At 37.7% G+C, this 20933-nt stretch overlaps 1 pseudogene; it reads right to left on the minus strand.

The window, feature by feature from the left end:
• Positions 1-4984: 4984 nt before the first annotated feature.
• On the minus strand, positions 4985-13849 carry Rpsa-ps23 (ribosomal protein SA, pseudogene 23; annotated as a pseudogene).
• Positions 13850-20933: the final 7084 nt, after the last annotated feature.

Consider the following 20933-nt stretch of genomic DNA (forward strand, 5'->3'; position numbering starts at 1 on the left):
AGGGCAGTAGAGGTTCAGGAAAGGGTAATATTTGCATTTCTGAGACGTTTACTTCTAGGTAGAGAATTTATTTGAAAGGTAGAGGAAGTTTAAAATGTGTACTGGGGGGGTGTCTTGTTCATGTCCATAATTTTGATTAACATGGAACAACCTTGATAGCATTATACCAAATGGAAAAAGTAAGATATAAATAACCACATTTTAACCTGTCTCTGTTCATAGTCAGCGAAAGGTAATTACTAAAGAGCATGTGGTTTTCTTATCAAAATATATTATGAAATAAACTTGTGTTGTGGTAGTGTGTTATCACTCAAGATATTGTGAAATAAATGGTGTGGCAACTGCACATATGCAAGGATATATTAAAAAACTTTAAATTATAGACTGTAAACAGGTGAATTGTGGAACAAGTAAATTATATTTCAATAAAACTTTTTCAAAACTTTGAATTTCCTTAAATCTTCTTGCCTTATTGAGTGACCTGATAAAAGCTAGTGCTCAAACAATGTTTGATAATTATTTGAAGGCCATCTTATCAAGGCAAGGCATGTGTCCTCATGCTCTATCCTCAGCTCTATTCCTTATCAGCAAACCTGTACTTAGAGTTACAGCCACATAACCTGAAAGGGAAGTGTTGAGTATGGTAAAGGTGAAAAAAGAGTAGGCCAAAGACTGTAAGAACACTACTGTGTGCTAAAAAGAATTGAGTCATGATGTAAGGAAGTAGATCCAAGGGTTTTATTTAAAGGGGTGGGAAAGATGTAAAACATCAAGTTGAATAACTGAGAATCTATTTACATTGATATATCCTCTTGCAATACATATTTAAAGACTCTGACAATGTCCTGGTGTAATCTTACTTTGACACTAAATAGTACCTGGGTATTTGGGTTAAAGTGATGGCCTTTATCACTGCAGTTTTCTATGATAACCTAACTAATTGAATGAATGTATATTAAAAGAGGATTCACTAGATTTGCTTACAAAATATTATATAGGTGGCCCAACAATGGTTTCTTACACACTGGATAAACTAAGAACCTGTTAGGTGCTCAGTCTACAGGGCTTGATTCCTTAGCAGTCCCAGTCTGGAACAGAAGGGCTGGAAAATTGCTGGAGAGCCATTGGTCATCAGGACACATTGAAAAGCTGAAGAAACTGCATTCTAGTGTCAACAAAGAAGATCAGCAACAGTGGCAGCAGTTGACAACCCTGCTGGCAGCAGCAGCAACAGCAGCAGCAAAATGTCAATAGGGCAAATGAATATACCAGAACAACCTGAAGACAAGCAGACAAGAAGCAATATCTTTTCTTTCCTGTACATCCCCTTAAAAAAATAAAAGGCATTATTTTTTAAAAAAATTTGCACAATGTGCTTTGATCATATTCCCCCAGGCCCCTCCCAAATCTATCTCTCTGTCTTTACCCATACAACCTCATGTTTTGTGTATTTTTTTAAGTGTGCTTTGTATTTTTCAGCCATTGGGTTCAATTCTTGCCAACATTTCCTCAGTTTTCTGGTTTTCCATTGGAGTATGTTTACTTAACAGGGGCAATCAATACTGTCAGAATAAAAAAATTCAAGCCCACTCCCTCTCTCAACTTATGAATTGCCCATAGAACCTTAGATAGAGGTGGCATTTGGCTTAATCCTACTTTGATCTTGGCATCTACCACATTTAGAATGGATCTGGCCCCTTCAATGAAAATGATAATGAAAATCCCTCAGAAATGTCAGTAGCTTGTCTGATTGTTGCTAACAGATTCAGTCAAGTTGAAAATCAAGACTAACACATGCCAGAGAATTCAATGGTATATGGACTGAAAATGCTTTTGTAAACTAGCCTGCTAAAGTAGATACATTATTGATGACCAAAAAGATGTACCACCATCTATAGTCTATATTCATTTCATTTTTAAAAGGTGATGAGGATTGCTGATGAGACAAACGCCAATCAATATTGAAGCAAAGCAAGTGTCCACTTTGTGGGCAGGTCTTCTTGGAAGGATATACTGTAAGGCCATGGGATTCTAAAATAATAGAAGCAAAGTTTATTTGCTTATCTTTGAGAAGCAAGCCGTGCATAATCATTGTGATAAGAAGCAGAATTGAAATGGAAGCTAGAAACTTGATTCACAAAGTTCTATAGATATGATCAGTGAAGCACAATCTTCCCATGGGCAAGAGTAACAGTTGATTCTTCTAGACAGTGTCTTGTATAGAGGTCTTTAGAAGTAGAGTTTATGATGAAAATTTTGTTGAAATTCTTTGTTGAGTCTCAAGAACGAGCCAAAGGTGAGGGAATCAAGCAGTGGTAGGGAATTTGCTAAGAAAAAAAGTTAATTTTAATCGCATTCTACCTAGATTTTGATCTCCCAAGAGCTTATGGAGGATGAATTAAGAAGGTTCTTAGAGCAGTTTTATAAGAGAAGATTGAAGATTGTGCAGATTTTTCCACAAATTTCTCTTTAGACACATCATCTTATTAGCATGATACAAACCATAGTGGGTGAATGTACACTAAAATGTCAGAAAATACTGCTCTAATAGTGTGAGAAAATTTATCATCATTTATATGTGTTTGTATATGAAAATTATTGGTCTTCATATCCTGATTCCTAGCATGAAACTACTAAAATGCTTGTTGAAAAATTTACAGTAAAATATATTATAGTTTGTGGTTCTCAGTTCCTGAACCAACATCCTATTATTGTCTAATTCCCTAAATGATAGGAATGTGTGATTCAGAACTCTTAAGTATTTTGGAATCTTCTGGGTGGTAGGAACATCTTGTCAATACTTCTTTGATAGCCCTAGAGTGGTGGCAATAGAATCTTCTGTTCTATTAACTGACCTCAAAGAAAGAAGAGTATTGATCAGTCCTCAATCACCAATTATGTAAGTTAGCAGTCATGTCTACACCTAAAGCATCCACAAAAGTTCAAAAGGACCTTGGTAAGGAGTGTTCAGTAATCTGATCATCCTTAGAAGGCAGTGCACCAGTAGACATGGTAGTTGGGGCTCTTTCTTCTATACCTCTTCCCATTTTCTTATATCTAGTTGTTATCCTTTATAATAATTAAGTAAATATAAGTAAGCTGTGCTTAGTTCTATGAACTATGCATTCAAATTAATAAAAATCAAAGAATGAAAAAAGTAACAGAAACTCCAGTTTATAGACAACTGGCCAAAAACATGTGACTGACATCTAATGTGGAAGGCAATCTAATAGCACAGTGCCCTTAGACTATGAAATCTTGCAGTTTCTCTGGTTAGAGAGTGTCAAATGGAATTGACCTAGCTGGTTTCCAGTGGTGGACTTCCTGATGTGTGGGGGAAATTGCATACACAGCTGGTGTCAGAAATGTTGTTATGAACAAGTGAAGATCAAGAGGTGGAAAATACTGTTGTTTTACCCCCTATTTCAAGCAGTTATAAATCAGGACTTCTTTAAAAACATCTGTTTGTTAGAGGACAAACTACATGGAGTTTACCATAGTCATTGCTGAATCCTTTGGTGAGTCATTACTAGACTGTAGATTTCTGTATGGACTGATAGAGGGGTATAACCTCTTTGGTAAGGTGATTTCCTTCTTTGGATAATTCATCAGAGAAGACTGCAACTGTGAGCAGTAAGCAAGCAGTGATGGATTCAACTAGGATAGGAAATGTGAAGCAGTAACAGCATCATAGTTACAGTCATCTTCTCTTTGCAGAGAGAGAAGCAGGTGGAATGCAGTCACAAAGGTCCTGCAAATGAATAGTGAAGAAATGGCTGAGATAATAGTGCAGGCAAATTTTCAGGGGACACTTGTCCTTCCGAAAGACACAAAGTCATGTACAGATTCTTGAAATCCTCTCAACCTCACTTGTCATTCTAGCCTCTCCTAAAATTAGCTGGTCATATTGAAGCAATGCGCTCAAGGCCTTACAAGTTTACCTGACAGTACTTTGGGCCAGAATGGGTACTGTTCTGTCTATGCCATATCATCTCTGAGATGAAATTATAATGAACCCATTTGTGTGGTAAGAATGAATGACTGGTAGCCAATCCTCAACTTCTGAGATTGTCTATCCCTGCCTTTTCCAAGGGGAATGTTTCTGAGGTTCATTCCACAGAGCATTTCAGAGGGTCTCTTTAAGAACAAGGCATTCTCCTTGTAATGGTGGGAAACAATGTCCACTCTCCAAAGATTTATTAACATTCAGACTTTAAAGCAATGGCTTCATTATCCAGGAAGTTGCAACTGGGAGACAAATCAAGTGCTTCTGTGGGCATAAACTACGGATTTAGAAGAGGCAAATGCAGCAACAGAAATCAGTTACTTTTTTCCCCCTAGTGATGTGGCTCATATAGGCCATTAAGTCTTGGTGTCTTAACTATTAATTCAGTGAAGGAGTTTAGGGTGAGTATGTCAGCATACAGTGTGAAGAAATCAGGGTGTGCTCAAAGAACTAAAATTTCTTCTTCTTCAGATTTCCTTGTCTAGGCTATTTCCTTCTTCCTGTCCTTCAGTTCTGCCTTCTGAGATAAAAACTACCTCCATAAGCCTTTGTCAATATTTCAATCTCGGACTTTAAAGAAAACCACTCCAGTGACAAGGGGTGATGGCAATCCATTTGAGCTCACATGTAAAGGGCGCAGGCATATTGGTATTATATCTTACAACAGACACCTTGCAAAGCCATCCAAGATAATTCTACTTAACTCCCCCTTTTCTATAATAAACAGTGAACAATAAATGATGAATGATTTGTCTCCCAGGGTTAAAATACTGCATAGTTTTATGTCCTGTATTAAAATGTAAACGATCTTTCATGAAATCATGACAAGTGCTGTTTTAACGCAATAGACAGTTTGTTTGCTGTTTTTCATCTCTCCTTTTTCCTCCAGCTTTTAGGAATTTTATTTTCCTTTCACCTTTTCTCCCTTTGCTCAGGTGTCTGCAGAACAGCTCAGGACCACTCAATAGTGGTTCCCACTCAATCAGTGGCCTGCATTGTGGGAGCTACTGACCAGTCTCAGTGTCTGGCTGCGCAATCCAGTCTTCCGTGGAGGAGCTGCTGGAGAGTCATAGAGGGTACCTGCACACCCTGAGACCAGTCAGCCACCTCAGGCTGAGCAAGAGTGAGCTCAAGCACTGGTGAACTCTTCCTTGGTCATAGCCTTCTCAGCAGCAGCCTGCTCCTCCTTCTCAATCTCCCTTAGGTCTCTGTAGAAGTAAAATCAGGCATAACCTCCCTTTTGTGTTCATAGGAGATAGTACCTCACAGGCACAGTACTTCCTGGGCTAGAATTCATCACATCAGACCCACTGAGTGAGCTCCCTTATTGTTGAATGGAATGGCAATGTCCACATAGCACAGGGGAAAATCAGTGTTAACACAGAGCAGTGGTGAGCAGGTTGACATAAGGGGCCACTGTGAGGGGCTGGTGGTCAGTCCTGGGGTCAGTCACCACTAGAAGCCGTGGCTCCCTGAAGGCTCTTTGGATCTGGTTAGTGAAGGTCCCAGGTGTGAAGCAGCCAGCAATGGGAGTGGCTTCTGTGGCAGAGCAAACTTTAGCACAGCTTGCTGGCCAGTGTTCCAGGAGGAGATGATGCTGATGTCAGGGGGTTTCGCAATATCAACAATAGCTCAAGCGGTGAGCAATAGTTTCTCCCAGGTCCTCTTCAGGTTTATGATGTAGATACTCTCACCTTCCTTTTTGTAGATGTACTGCTCCATCTGAAAGCCAAGGTTAGTGCCACGTAAATGGGTTTCCACAGCAAGGAATTTGAGGACATCCTCCTCCTTCATCTGCAGGACGTCAAGGGCTCTGAATATTGTGTAAGTTCCCCTTTTAATTTACCATGGGAACCAAGAACAATGCCATATGGACCCATCCCCAGATAGTGTGGAAAAGCTGTTTTGTTTTGTTTTGTTTTTTAATTTTCTATAGAGACTGTACTATTGACTTTGGTTTCCTAAATACTCTGAGGTTCTAAGTTGAAAGGCAAAATTGTGGGGAAAAAAACCATATGGCTGTTGTAGGGAATCTGGAAATAAACAGAGAAAAAAATAACCCTCTCAGATCCTGTTAATCAAGAATTAAAAAGCAAGAAGGTACATTTTTGCCATCTCTTACTGCAATATAGATTTACAGCATTATTCTTACTTATATGACTATTCAGTTGATATTGCGAGGAAGAATACACTTAAAATGGAAAGAAATTGCACTAATCTAATTAGACCATATTCTTTTTCAAATACCTTGCATGTAAGTATTCATTTATTGTTGTATTTTTCCAACAACTCAGCCTGGTCATCACTCCAATAAAATTGCATCAGAATGATATCCCATTTGGGAGCTGTGAAAATGAGCACATAGCAAGTGCTCCATAAATATTTGTTGGGAGCCTAAACAGGAGAGGAGTGAGTGGAATTGGTTCAGGGCTGTGTTTATATGTAGAAAGGAATATTGTTTCCAGCGTGGTGTTCCAGCATGAAGCTGAGCCTGCTAATGGGAGCAAGAGAGGCACAATTAGCAAATATCCTCAGACTGAATCCACAGTTGTTGAAAGCTTTTTCGAAGAAAAATGTGCCATTGTGTCACTTTCAATTTTCACTTGATTTCTACTCTTTGTCCTTTCAAGATCTTTTTAACTATTGCTAATTATTTAAGGAACCAGACAGGTCTTGTGATTATTTCTGTAGCGTTTGCAATATTAATTTTGCCTGCCAGAAAACTGTCCAAATAGCTTTTGTGTAATAAATGGTGCTTACTTGTTAATATGAAGTAGAACTCTTTTCTTTTATTGGCTCTTTTGATGTTTCAGCTAAAATGGTGTTAGTTGCTAGCAGAGATGTACCCTTCAAATGAGCCTGAGAGAAGCCAGGCAGCTCTTTCTGTTATTGTAGGGCAACAAGCCTTTGGAGTCACACAGGAGTGGCTCTAAACATAACTCTATCACTTCTCAGTGAATGTGTTTGACCAAATCATTTCCCATGGCCTCCTTTTTCTCATCTACTAGTGACAAAGGTGTAAGGACCTTCTCAAAGAATTGCACTAAGGATTTACCCCCAATCATACTGTCAGGCATACGCTAAGAACTTAAAATTGCTGTTTTTATTATCACATTATTTGGTTTTATGTTTTTTCCATGGAAATATACTTCCATTGCTACTTCCTTTTATATTTTCTGCACTGAAAATGTGGGATAAGTTATGGTCCTATTTTGAAACAAAGTTAAAGATTAATTTATGTAACTTTGACAATTATAGAACACCTATACTGAGCACATGCTGGGCTTCAATAAAGGCATTTATAAGTGAGGTTTGTAAAAATATATAAAATTTGATCATATAATGGGTTAGTACTAAAATAATGCTTATATTATCTATATAATTTTGTTTGTCTAGGATTATTTATAAAGTTATGAATTTTTTTTAATATGCAGAAAAGTATAAGGAAGCAAACATGAACTACCACTACTTCCAATATATATAGTACACATAAGCACATAAATACACCATATTTATATATAATACATGTAATTAATAGTTTGCTTTTGCTTTATAATCTTTCCTAATTTACATATTTTCAATGTATTTCTATTAAAATATTTAATTGATAGCTCTCCTTGATCTAAAATAAAATACTCTTCTGCAGCACCATTTTTAAATCTTCCCTAGAATGGGAACAGTGAAAATACATCTCATAATTTATTTTCCCAGTATGAGTTTGTCAATGAAAAACCTTCTTCATGGTAGGTAGATATATATAAAGATCTTCAAAGGCTTCATATTCCTTAAAAAAAATCCAAACACAATATTGAATCTTTCTTTTTTTTAAATTTATTTAATACTTAATAATAATTCTTTGGTTTCCGGGCAAACATCCCCCTCCCCCCTCCCCTTCCTTATGGGTGTTCCCCTCCCAATCCTCCCCCCATTGCCGCCCTCCCCGCAACAATCTAGTTCACTGGGGGTTCAGTCTTAGCAGGACCCAGGGCTTCCCCTTCCACTGGTGCTCTTACTAGGATATTCATTGCTACCTATGAGGTCAGAGTCCAGGGTCAGTCCATGTATAGTCTTTAGGTAGTGGCTTAGTCCCTGGAAGCTCTGGTTGCTTGGCATTGTTGTACATATGGGGTCTCGAGCCCCTTCAAGCTCTTCCAGTTCTTTCTCTGATTCCTTCAACGGGGGTCCTATTCTCAGTTCAGTGGTTTGCTGCTGGCATTCGCCTCTGTATTTGCTGCATTCTGTCTGTGTCTCTCAGGAGCGATCTACATCCGGCTCCTGTCGGTCTGCACTTCTTTGCTTCATCCATCTTGTCTAATTGGGTGGCTGTATATGTATGGGCCACATGTGGGGCAGGCTCTGAATGGGTGTTCCTTCAGTCTCTGTTTTAATCTTTGCCTCTCTCTTCCCTGCCAAGGGTATTCTTGTTCCCCTTTTAGAGAAGGAGTGAAGCATTCACATTTTGATCATCCGTCTTGAGTTTCATTTGTTCTAGGCATCTAGGGTAATTCAAGCATTTGGGCTAAAAGCCACTTATCAGTGAGTGCATACCATGTATGTCTTTCTGTGATTGGGTTAGCTCACTCAGGATGATATTTTCCAGTTCCAACCATTTGCCTACGAATTTCATAAACTCGTTGTTTTTGATAGCTGAGTAATATTCCATTGTGTAGATGTACCACATTTTCTGTATCCATTCCTCTGTTGAAGGGCATCTGGGTTCTTTCCAGCTTCTGGCTATTATAAATAAGGCTGCTATGAACGTAGTGGAGAACGTGTCTTTTTTTATATGTTGGGGCATCTTTTGGGTATATGCCCAAGAGAGGTATAGCTGGATCCTCAGGCAGTTCAATGTCCAATTTTCTGAGGAACCTCCAGACTGATTTCCAGAATGGTTTTACCAGTCTGCAATCCCACCAACAATGGAGGAGTGTTCCTCTTTCTCCACATCCTCGCCAGCATCTGCTGTCACCTGAGTTTTTGATCTTAGCCATTCTCACTGGTGTGAGGTGAAATCTCAGGGTTGTTTTGATTTGCATTTCCCTTATGACTAAAGATGTTGAATATTTCTTTAGGTGTTTCTCAGCCATTCGGCATTCCTCAGCTGTGAATTCTTTGTTTAGCTCTGAACCCCATTTTTTAATAGGGTTATTTGTCTCCCTGCGGTCTAACTGCTTGAGTTCTTTGTATATTTTGGATATAAGGCCTCTATCTGTTGTAGGATTGGTAAAGATCTTTTCCCAATCTGTTGGTTGCCGATTTGTCCTAACCACAGTGTCCTTTACCTTACAGAAGCTTTGCAGTTTTATGAGATCCCAATTGTCGATTCTTGATCTTAGAGCATAAGCCATTGGTGTTTTGTTCAGGAAATTTTTTCCAGTGCCCATGTGTTCCAGATGCTTCCCTAGTTTTTCTTCTATTAGTTTGAGTCTTTCATACATGAGATCTTCCTGAGCTAGTCTTCTCAGAGGTCGGTCATTCCTATTTCTTACCAAGTTACCAAGTTTATTTTTGTACCCTGGAGATTTATTTTACTTCTCTCACTAGTGCCATGTTTTTCCTGTGTCAAATCTCTACTATCTTCTCCACCTGCACTGTTATTCACCAAAGCACTCTACTTACCTGCTACTGGTTGCTGTATCTTTACTCTATGATGCCTCATTAACTTTCACCTACTTGCTAAATTTTAGTGTATTTGGTATGAATACAAAGAAACCTTCATCAAGATCCATGCCTTTCGTTATCTTGCATAATATGTTTTATTAAAGAATGGAGCAAGTTGATGTTTCTTTACATAAATGTTCCTTAGTATCTGTTATTCATGGTAGATTATCTGAGTCATGAGAATGAAGATAAGATTTGTACTTACCATTGTACCTGCAACATCTAACCTAATGCCGGGCTATTCAGGGACACTTTGTAGATGTATTTGTTGAGTAAAAGGACAAATAAACATCAGTTTAACATTATTATTATGTTACTAGTCTCTAATTTCTTTTGAAAATTTTAATAATTTTATTACTAATCTGAAGAAAGGTCTTTAACTTTTCTTTCAAATGTTTGCTCATCAGACTATGAAACACACACACACACACACATGCACGCACACACACACACACACATACACACAAGTGCTTTCTGAAAAAAAGCATTCTTCTTTCCTCTTATATGAAAAGGAGTATTTTGAGCACTTGTGTTTAGTCATTCCTATATGTATTGCGTTTAAGTACATTTGTTGACTAATTGAATGTGCATGTCAGTCAACAGGATATTTTCTTCATCCTTTTTACTACTAAATTTGCATTATTCTACAGGAATTTATTTTTAAAATAAATTAAAATCGTTCCTAAAATCCCTATGCTTGTTTGGATGATTCTCAAATCTACATATGATCTTTCTCTAAGCTTGTGATATATAGGAGTATTACTTGATATTTATATCTTGAAAACACCATTAACATATCAGATGTATCATTTTACAAGATCAGATGCACTCTTCAGCATTTGAACATTCTCAGTCTCAGGAGATGGCAACATTATCCACCCAGTTTTTTTAAAATTAGAAACCTGATAATTCTACATGCTTTCTATATTATCTTACCCCAACTCTTCTGAACTGGTTTGTTGTAATCCTAGTTGACCTCAATCTTTTCTTTTTGCTACATTTCTAGTACCATTTATTATCCTAGTTAGGCAATCAGTACTCTTTTCACAGTGCTTTATGGTTGTCCTTAATGGTCTCCCTGCTTCCATATTTTCCTTCTTGAATGCATTTACTTTTTGAGGTTAAAGGCACTTCATTTAACTAGACTTTTAATCATGGTACTTCTCTGTTTGAGGGAAAAATATCTTTATTTGTGTTGGAATAAAACTGTAAGACCTGTGTGAAATTTATAAACATTTTCTTAATTCTTGAGCTGGATCTCTTGCCCTAGATTGATCGGCTTTGTAGTCACAGGTACTTCTCTTGAACCTGTTAATATGACACATACTGTTTTTATCTTGCAGCCCTCATTCATGAGCTTCTGCTTTTCTGAATTAAGTTCCTTTCTTTATATTATTATCTGCTTAGTTCACATCTATATACTATACACATCTAATTTCTAGATAAATATTCCTGATTCTCACTAAAATCACAGTCTAGGATAGATACACGGCCTTGCTACTCTGAAACTTGCTGAATTTATCATCTATGATCACTTGGTATATTATACTACACCTTTTACATCTTTACTCATATACCTTTTCCATTAAATTGGAGCCACTGTGATGGCAGAAATTATGTCTCCTGATAATTCTTATTTTTTATCTAGCACCCTATCACAGTTCCTAGGATCAGTGAACATGTATAACATATTTTGACTAAATAAATGGAATTTTCCCAATTTGATACATATTTATAGTTCTTGGAATTGGATGTTTGGCTTTTCCTTTTATCAGAGCTGGGGAACAAATCCAGGGACTTGTGCTACAAGGCAAGCATACTACCACTAAGCTAAATCCCCAATCCAATGTATTAGTGTTGCACATTCTGTATAGTCTATGGGCCGTATACTCTAATACCAAACCATACATCATCTCCTCACTTCATATTTTATGAATGTGTTTCAAGCCATAAAGAAATGTAGAATCACACTGATACATTTTGTATGATTTTTAAAAAGTATTCTACCATACTATGTTTAGTGCTCAGAGAAAATTTAGAGAGCAGATTTTTACAGATGCTTTATTATAGAAATATATATATATATACACTATTCTCAGGGACTTTGTTTGCTTGACCTGAAAGGGGAACCAAGTTGTTAAATTGGATGATCTCTAAAGTCTAAAGTTCCACCTGATGGATGAATATATGAAATGACTAGTATCTTTAAACTGTTCAGAAAGCTATCAGTATAACTGAGGATTTCATGATGACATGTTTCTGTAGCAGAGGATAACAGCCATTGGGTGATGCTAATAAGAGAGCTGTATTTATAAAATTCTCCTGAGTCTAATGCAAATGTAAACATAATGACAACAAAAACTTGGTCACGTGGTGCTATGATGGTGTAAGTCAAATTTCTGCAACATAACTACGGGTGCTGAGAAGCATTTTTAATAAAATGGAGGAGGACACAAATTTAGCAACCCTGGAACTAAATAATGCAAAAATGGCTAAATTAGAGAAAGATAAATGAAGTAAAAGTACTAGGAAGCAAGAGATCAGGTATTGCTAAACAGCTGTGGCTTTTGTTTAAAAATGGCTGGCTGAATCTTAAAGCTGTTGAGGCATAGGAAGCGTAAAACTTTCCTTACTGAGGCAATATATCAGCTGCCCAAACCTCCTTCTCATCAGTCAAGCTTGTTGGCCTTTGACTTCACACAATCTTTGTGACACTGTTATCAATGATACTTCAGAAACATCTGCTCCAGAGCTGTCCATTACTGCCATGGCAGACAGCAAATCTAATGTCAGGAGAGAGAGAGAGAGGAGAGAGAGAGAGAGAGAGAGAGAGAGAGAGAGAGAGAGAGAGAGAGAGAGAGAGAGAGAAGAAAAAGAATGACAGGAACCCCATTAATGTGTAGTAGTTGTATAGAATAGCATAATAACTACCATCAGGGCTAGCTGAATACATCAGCATTTTAATATCTAGGAAACTTGCTACCACAAAATTGAAAACACTTCATAGTCCAAGACATTATTTACAAAACGGAAGTGAGTGAACAATGTGAGAGTTAACCTTACATAAAATATATGATGCCACCTATGTGTCCATGGATGATTAAATGGAAATGATGATAGAGCATTTGTGGTACATTTGATGTTTTTAATTACTATATTTATAGTTGTAGTTTATAGATAAAACTAGTTTAGTTCTAGTTATATATCGTACATTAATTATTTTAAAAAAACATATTTGATCCTTATTCCTTTAGGTCTTTGGGCACACCTACCAATTGTATTAGTTACTGCTCTTGATTCTGTGACAAAACAGGCCACAAAACAACTTAAAGGAGGGAGGCTGTAGTGAAAAGGGAGGCTCATGACTTCAGATAATGCCCACCATGACAGGAAAGGCAGGGAATCAGGAACAGTTTGAGAGCACAGCTGTAGACATTTGGAGCACTGCTCATTGCATCTATGCTGATCACCAAGCAGAGGGCTGAGGATAGATGTAAGGATGGGTCATAATCCTCAGGGCTGACTTACCAGTGGTCTATTTCAAGCTCCCAAAGCAGTGTACTAGCTAGGGAACCAGTACCTATGGAGGATTTTTAGATCTACATTATAGTATTCTACTCCTGGACCTTATAAGATCAGGATCATCTTATTTATAAAAATGCAAAATGCCTTTAGAACAACTTCAAAAGACCTGTCACTTTTAGTCTTAACAATCGCTGTTTAAGGGTCCAAAGCCCTTTTGAAAGATTCTAGGCAAACACCTTTGTAAGCATAAAGTTTTTGCAACCTAATTTTACTAACTGTTCAACCTCTCCTCTACTCCACCACCCAGCAGGGGTAGTGGAAGAGAGAAGTTATTAGGATGAGGGGAAAGTGGACCTGTTGAGCAATAGTTCTTTGTGGGAGAGCTTGGTCTTCTTTGTCCACAGTTCAGTCCAGTAGCCAACACCAAATACAGATTAGCAACTTCAGACCACTCCTCTAGGCAGGAAGACAATAGGCAAGAACCAGCAGCTGCATACAATCCAGTGATTCAGCAAGCAGACATCAGGCACAAACTGTCAACTATGTGTCAATCCTGAAGAAACCACCAGGCTTACCAAAAGGCCTGTTGCAAGCCTGCAGAAGTAGCAAGCTGCCGGTGGAACCCCAGGAGCAGTTCTTGGGTGTGATTCTCTCCATATAGGAGTTATCACAGGTTGAGCTCAATAGCACTATATAACGAAAATCAATACAATCTTGTCTTTAGCAAAGAATAGCGAGGTGGAGCAAACCAAACCAAGGCTCAATGCCCATCTCCCACTGTCTGTGAGTTCATGTTTATACTATTTCATCAAAATTCCTGTCATGTGTCTGCTATATCCAAACACCCTTTCACCTATGTCTGATTCCGGAAAACAGTCTTTCACACACTTGCTTTAGCAAGATATCCTTTTAGGTGTGAGCCCCAGCAAAAACATCATTTGGCATAACTAATATTCCAAAGCACTCAAAGTTTCCACTTCACACTTTCCTATGAGCCTCTGTAAAATGATAAACCAAACATTAAATATGTCTCTTTCATTTTTTTCCTAGCAAGAAAAGCACAAATATAAGCAAGATTGTAAACTAAAAGTGTGAACATCAAACTCCATGAGTACACACATCATCTGGCTTTACAGCCGGTTTGCAACCCTCCCAAACAGGGTTACATGAAACTATAGGCAGAATTTCACATTCAGTCCATGACATTAATGACTAAGGTAGGTAAAATGATTATGGGGCTTAAAAGCTAATATTGCCAGAAAAATAGAGATATATAAGGTACACTGTGAGAAGCACTATGATAAAAGAGAAGTCAGAAAAAAAGTGTTGGCCCTGTGAGGAGGCCAGACAATTCTTTTTTTTTAATTGGATATTTTATTTATTTACATTTTAAATGTTATTCCCTTTCCTGGTTTCCCCTCTATATAAAAACCCCTACCCCATCCTCCCTCCCCCTGTTTTTATGAGAGTGCTCCCCCACCCACCCACCCACTCCTGCCTCCCTGCCCTGGCATTTCCCTACACTGGGGCATCCAGCTTTCATAGCACCAAGGGCCTGTCCTCCCACTGGTGCCCAACAAAGCCATCCTCTGCTACATATTTGGTTGGAGCCATGGATCAGTACTCTTTGGATGGTGGTTTAGTCCCTGGGAGCTCTGGGAGGTCTGGTTGGTTGATATTGTTGTTCTTCCTATGGGGATGTAAACCCCTTCAGCTCCTTCAGTGCTTTTTCTAACTCCTCCACTGGGGTGTCCATGCTCAGTCTGTTGGTTGGTTGCAAGCATCCACCTTTGTATTGGTCAGGCTCTGGCAGAGCCTCTCAGGAGACAGCTATATCAGCCTCCTGTGAGCAAGTACTTCTTGGTATTTGCAATAGTGTCTGTGTTTGGTGGCTGTATAGGAAATGGATCCCCAGATAGGGCAGTGTCTGAATGGCCTTTCCTTCAGTCTCTGCTCCACAGTTTGTCTTCGTATTTCCTTTAGAAAGGAACAATTCTGGGTTAAAAATTTGGAGAAGGGTGGGTGACTCTATCCCCCAGCCACGGGCCTTGCCTAACCTCTGGATATGATCTGTTTAGGTTCTCCTTTCCCTTTGTTGGGCATTTCATCTAATCTCGTCCCTGTTGGATCCTGGGAGCCTCTTGCTTTCCTGGCATCTGGAATTTGCTGATGACTACCCCAGTTCCCTATCTCCCACTGCTGCTACACACCTCTGTTCAAATTCCTGACCCTCTGTATATCGTCCCTGTCTCTTCCCAAACCCTTTCCCCCAAGTCCTTCCCATCCTCTAGCTCCTGTGAATATTTTGTTCCCACTTCTAAGAAGGACTTCTTCTTTAGCTTCATATGGTCTGTGAATTTTTTCTTGGGTTATTCTGTGCTTTTGTGCTAATATACACTTATCAGTCAGTGTGTGTTCTTTTGTGACTGGGTTATCTTATTTAGGATGATATTTTCTAGTAACAAAGTGACATTTGACTTAAGAAAAGGGGAGGTAAGGATAAGGGCTGGATCAAAATCTTCTGAGCCTTGGAAATAGCAACTGGATGGTACCAAGGCCAGCATGTGTCACCTGATCAAGAAGAGGCCATTGTGTGGCTGAGTCACAGCAAAGCAAAGAATATGAAAAGGGAAATAGTGTAACTGTCATAAGATATCTCTCCTCCTCTAATGAGAATTCTTACTACCTGAGAATGATATTTATAACATAATATGTCCTAAAACAATGTTGTAAATTTATTTCTTCCAGATGTTCCCTGGACAGGACATGTGTTCCCAGACACTGTTAAGCTAGAATAATGTTGAAAAAGAGAATTACCAAATTAGACATAAGTTTGCCATTGGTGAGCATGACTGGGCAAATTTCTTAAAGTGAGATCATGCAGGCTACTTAATAGCAAGACTCATTTCTCTTGGTCTTTCCCGTAATGTGAGAATGGTAGCAATAGAGATCAGCAGCACAATGGTAAGTTAAGAAACAGTTCTTAGAGGAAAGAACTGAATTTGGGTTCCCCAGAACCAGGAGAATTCTGGAGCAGACTTAAGGTGGAGGAGATGGGAGAGTGTGTAGGCAAAGGGGAAAGACAGGTAGCTTAGAAAGAGGAGGGTGTTCCTATTGTAATCTGAAGACAAGAAACATGTGCTATTTCCTTATATGTGGACTCAGAATCCTAATTAGTCTTAAGCCATTTGTGTCTTCCCTTGATTTCCTTGCATTCCTACCTCCTGATAATGACAATATAGCTAACCACAACAAAACTCACCTAGTCTTCCTTACTAGAAAACAAACAAACAAACAAACAAACCCTGAACCCTCTAACACGCATATACAAGAAATGGTTATTAAGACAGAACAATAGCTAAAATGTCTTATTTAACGTCATATTAGTAAAATTTATATTCCATTCAAGCATTTTAAGGTTAAGATTTTCTATTCAATGCTCTCTTTTCATTATGACAGATGCTCTCAGAAGTGAGAGCCATTTGGGAAAGCAAACTTGATTCTAACTAACACTAAGTGATATTCTCAGCCCTTCAGAATGCTTGCAACCCTCTGCACCCACCCCTTTCAGAATTTCTTAATACTGCTTCTTGAAAATGGAAAAAACATAACACCAAGTACTCATTTTTTTTTCCAGAAAGAAAATATATCTTCCTCATTTTAACTGCAAATCGGTTTTTGGCGGCCAGAGGATGCTGCATCAGCAATCAAAGAATCAAGAGTGTTAGAAAAACATTTTGTGAAGTACAGAATCAAGTAAAGTGAACACTCAGCAAGCACGTTCTTGTCTTTGTGTGACACAGTTTGCTAGCTTGTTATGCACAAAAACTGATTCATGTGAGTTTCCCAGACTGTGTATGTTTGCAGCAATACTGCTGGCATCCCGAGATAGGCTATGCTACCTATTTTAGGCACACACACAAAAAAAGAACTAACACATTTACCTTTGAAACATTCAATATGAAAGCTATGTGCTTTACTCCACATGTGTGAGGTTTGTTTTGTTCAGTGGTAGATTTTATTTCTACTTGATGACTATAGGGTTGACTGTTCATTAGTTTCAAAACTGTGCATGAAACCATGGGATACTTCTCTCTGGTTTTAATTTCTTTTCTTTATAGAATAGGAATTTTAAATTGCTCTCACTGTGGGCAAAGTTTCAGAACTTGTGGTCATATCAACATTTTCCCTACACAGCTGGTCAAGAGACAAATGAGAAATGAAGAAGATCCAAGCAAGTCAGCATGAAATATGGAAACATTTACTGCAGTGCCCTTGATTTTCTCATCTTCTAATTTCATGTAGTTGTTTCATATGTTTGACTTATTAAAGCTAAAAGCTTGGATGAATAGGAGGATGTGAGCATATTCTTGGAACAATCTCTGAAGTTTTTCTGGAAAAAATAGATGAAAAATGTTGTATGGAAATATAAATTGTGTAGCAACAGAATTTGACATAATATTTGCACAATGGTGACTAAACTTAGTGCTGGCACAGTTTAGTTGGAAGTTAAATCCATTTGTGCACTGGCTACTGTGAACAGGCCTGGTGAAAAACCTCAGCTATGCATTTATAACTCTCTTTCACACAACATAGCTAAATTTGAAGTTAACATAGATCATATTGAACAAACTAGTGCCTTCTTCAAACTTCATTCTCCTTTATACAGAAGGATGCTAAATGATATGAACAAGGAACTCAGAATTGAACCTTCATGTTCCTCTTTCCTGTCACTTTCCATTTGTTCTCAAAATTGCTACTGTATCATTTTTGTTGTAAGGTGTTCTGTCCCTTTCCACCTCAGGATCTTTCCATGTGCTCTCCCATCTGTTTGGAACTCTTCTTTTTTTCTCTATCCTCCTCATCCCTTTCCCTTCCTTCCTTTCTTCTTTTTCCATCTTACCTTGGAGACGAGGCCCTGTTGTGTACTATCTAAATACTTTCTACCCCTGTTCCATATTGACCAGACTGTAAATGGTCTATCTTTCTCATGAGAATTTAGGTTATAAGAAAGACAGGAACATTTTTCTACTTTATTTTAATTTTTAAAGTTTTATTTGTGGCCTGGGGAGATGACTTGCTCTGTTCTCCCAGAGCATCAAATTCAGATCCTAGCACCTACCCGAGTGACTCATAAGCCCCTGCAACTCCAACTCCTAAGTATCAGAAACCTCTTGTCTCTGAGAACATTTGTGCTTATGTGTACATGTCCACTTGCAGACACAAATACCAACATATAGTTAAAATAATTTAAAAAATTTAAAAGGTTTCATTTCATTGACATGTATATGTAGGTCTGGGTCCATGTATGGGGGTGTTCATGGATGCTAGAAGTAGACATGGGATACTCTGGATCTGAAGTTTCAGGCATTTTTGTGCTAGCCAATTTAGATCCTGTGGTCTGAACTCTGGACCTCTGTAAGGGCAGTAAATGCTTACCATCTTTCTAGCCCCCATTTCTTTACTTCATATTGTCACATTTTCCAGTACTCAGTATAGTGTTAAAGGTGTGAAGAAACACAACTTATTTTGATATCCTGAAAGTTTAAATTGTATTACATGTAGCTAACCCACTGAACAGTCATGGCATTTCAAAGACTACTTTAGAGGTACTCTGAACACTTACCTTGGCCTACAGATACACAAAGTCATCTTTCTTAATCTATTGTATGATAAAGTGGCAATATACTGCATAATCTGTTGAATGGATGATGACTATGAAAAGAGAATAGCTGAATAAGTTAGCATAAACAATTAAGTGTAAACATTGTATGGAAGAGCCGTGATAAATTGGGAAATAGCTGTGTGTATATAGAGTGAATTATGGGTTAGTACTTAAAGTGAAGTGACACCAGGTATGTAACTTCAAATTTGGTATTTTAACAGATATTACATTTTATCAAATCAAAACATCTGAATAGTCTGGCAGTCACAGGGGATTCTAAAGTATGTCCCTGGTGTATCTGTCTAAAAGGTTTAAGATGTATCTATTTCCAGATGTTTTTGAAGGTTCTTCCTTAAGATCTTTTGTACTCATGACATAGAAATTAAATGAGTCAATCCTTTATTTCCCATTCACTTTAATGTGGAGTATATGTATGAATGAACAAGCACAAAAGACATGAATAGAATTTTTTTCATGGCTTTAGATTGCCCAGATAGTATTTTGGTTGTATTGAAACACATTAACTAGTATGATAGTAGTAAAATCTTCTGATTTCCACTGAAAGTTCCATGTAGTACTTACATATAACTGCAAAGCCATATTGTAATACATTAAAATGGTATAATGACTCGTCACACATGTAGAAATTTTGACTCTGTTGATTTCTTCTTGTTTCATGTCAGAAGCCTATTTCCTTTGCCATTCCAATATCCAATTTCCATCAATACAGCATTTATCTGCTGCAGTGCCACCTATATATTAACATGATAGCTGATTCATAAGGGGTGACCTCCTCCAACAGAACTGGCCTTTCAACAAGAACTCTTAGACAGTTGGGCTTTGAATAGCAAGGGGTGAAACTGTGAATGACTGCCATAAAAGCTGATACTTTTGAGGTAGGACTGAGTCGTCTCATAAAACATATTTACACACCCCTTGAAATAATAAGAACTGATATGTAAAATAATATAGCAATTGATGTAAGAGCATCAAAACAGATTCCATTTAGGAATCTATTTGTCATTGTTGTGGCTTTTAAATAAATTTCCGTAGACATTTTTTGTATATTCCAGACATAGTTAAATTGTAATGTTCACTTTAAAGACTCATTGTGAATATTAATATTGCATTAAAATGTGTAATACTCCTTGGTTTTCCTCAAATTATCTTTATGTATATGGCAAAGAACACATAATTAATTAGAAGTCAATAAACACACACATATAGAGAAAAGAATGAAATTTCAGTAGATGGAATAACTTTCAGTTTGTAACTACTTGAGGAAATAAAGTAATATGTAGAAAATTAGCAGTAATAAATTTAATAAGACTCAAACCAAAATAATTCTTTTTAAATGTAAATTTGTGATGGGAAGAGGTAGTAAGTATGGAACGACTGAATGAGAGTACCAGAAGGAGAAAATTGACACAGTAGAGGAAAGCATCACATCAAATGTAGTGGCGAGGAAATTTCTACAATTGAGGGAAGTCATGAATATTTATATTTAAAGGGTTTAACTACCAACCATGTTAACCCAAAAGCATTCCTTATACACATAGTAGTAAATATTTAATAGTAGAACAATTAAAAACAACTTCAAACCTTCCTTTGTAAACTGAAAGCAAATGTTCAAGGTCATACTGTATTTACCACCAATAGACTTCACTCTTCAGCAACAATAGATCTTAGACTTAATTGAAATAATTTCAAAGTATTGAGGGGTAACCATTGTCCGCCAATACATTTTCAAATTGCAAACAAAGCTTAACACAGTTGAATACCCATCCCACATTCTCTGTAAAAGTTATTCTTGCTTCATGCCACTGTGGCTATGGTAGTCACATTCACAGCCATGATCATAGCTTATAGGATTCCCAGTTGAAGAGTGTTGGTTCCATGTTTTGGTCCAGTAGTGGCTATAGAACCCTTTAAAACTGTGAGAGCTAGCCAGTAGTGATGAAACATCCAGAGAGGTACCAATGTGAATTGTCCCCAACCTATGATTCAAATATGTGGTATTTGCAGCAATAGGTTTTAGGCATAATGTTATGGAAGCTTACAAAAGCAGACACAATA

The sequence above is a fragment of the Rattus norvegicus genome, chromosome X, assembly GCF_036323735.1.
Source record: "Rattus norvegicus strain BN/NHsdMcwi chromosome X, GRCr8, whole genome shotgun sequence".
Lineage (NCBI taxonomy): Eukaryota > Metazoa > Chordata > Mammalia > Rodentia > Muridae > Rattus > Rattus norvegicus.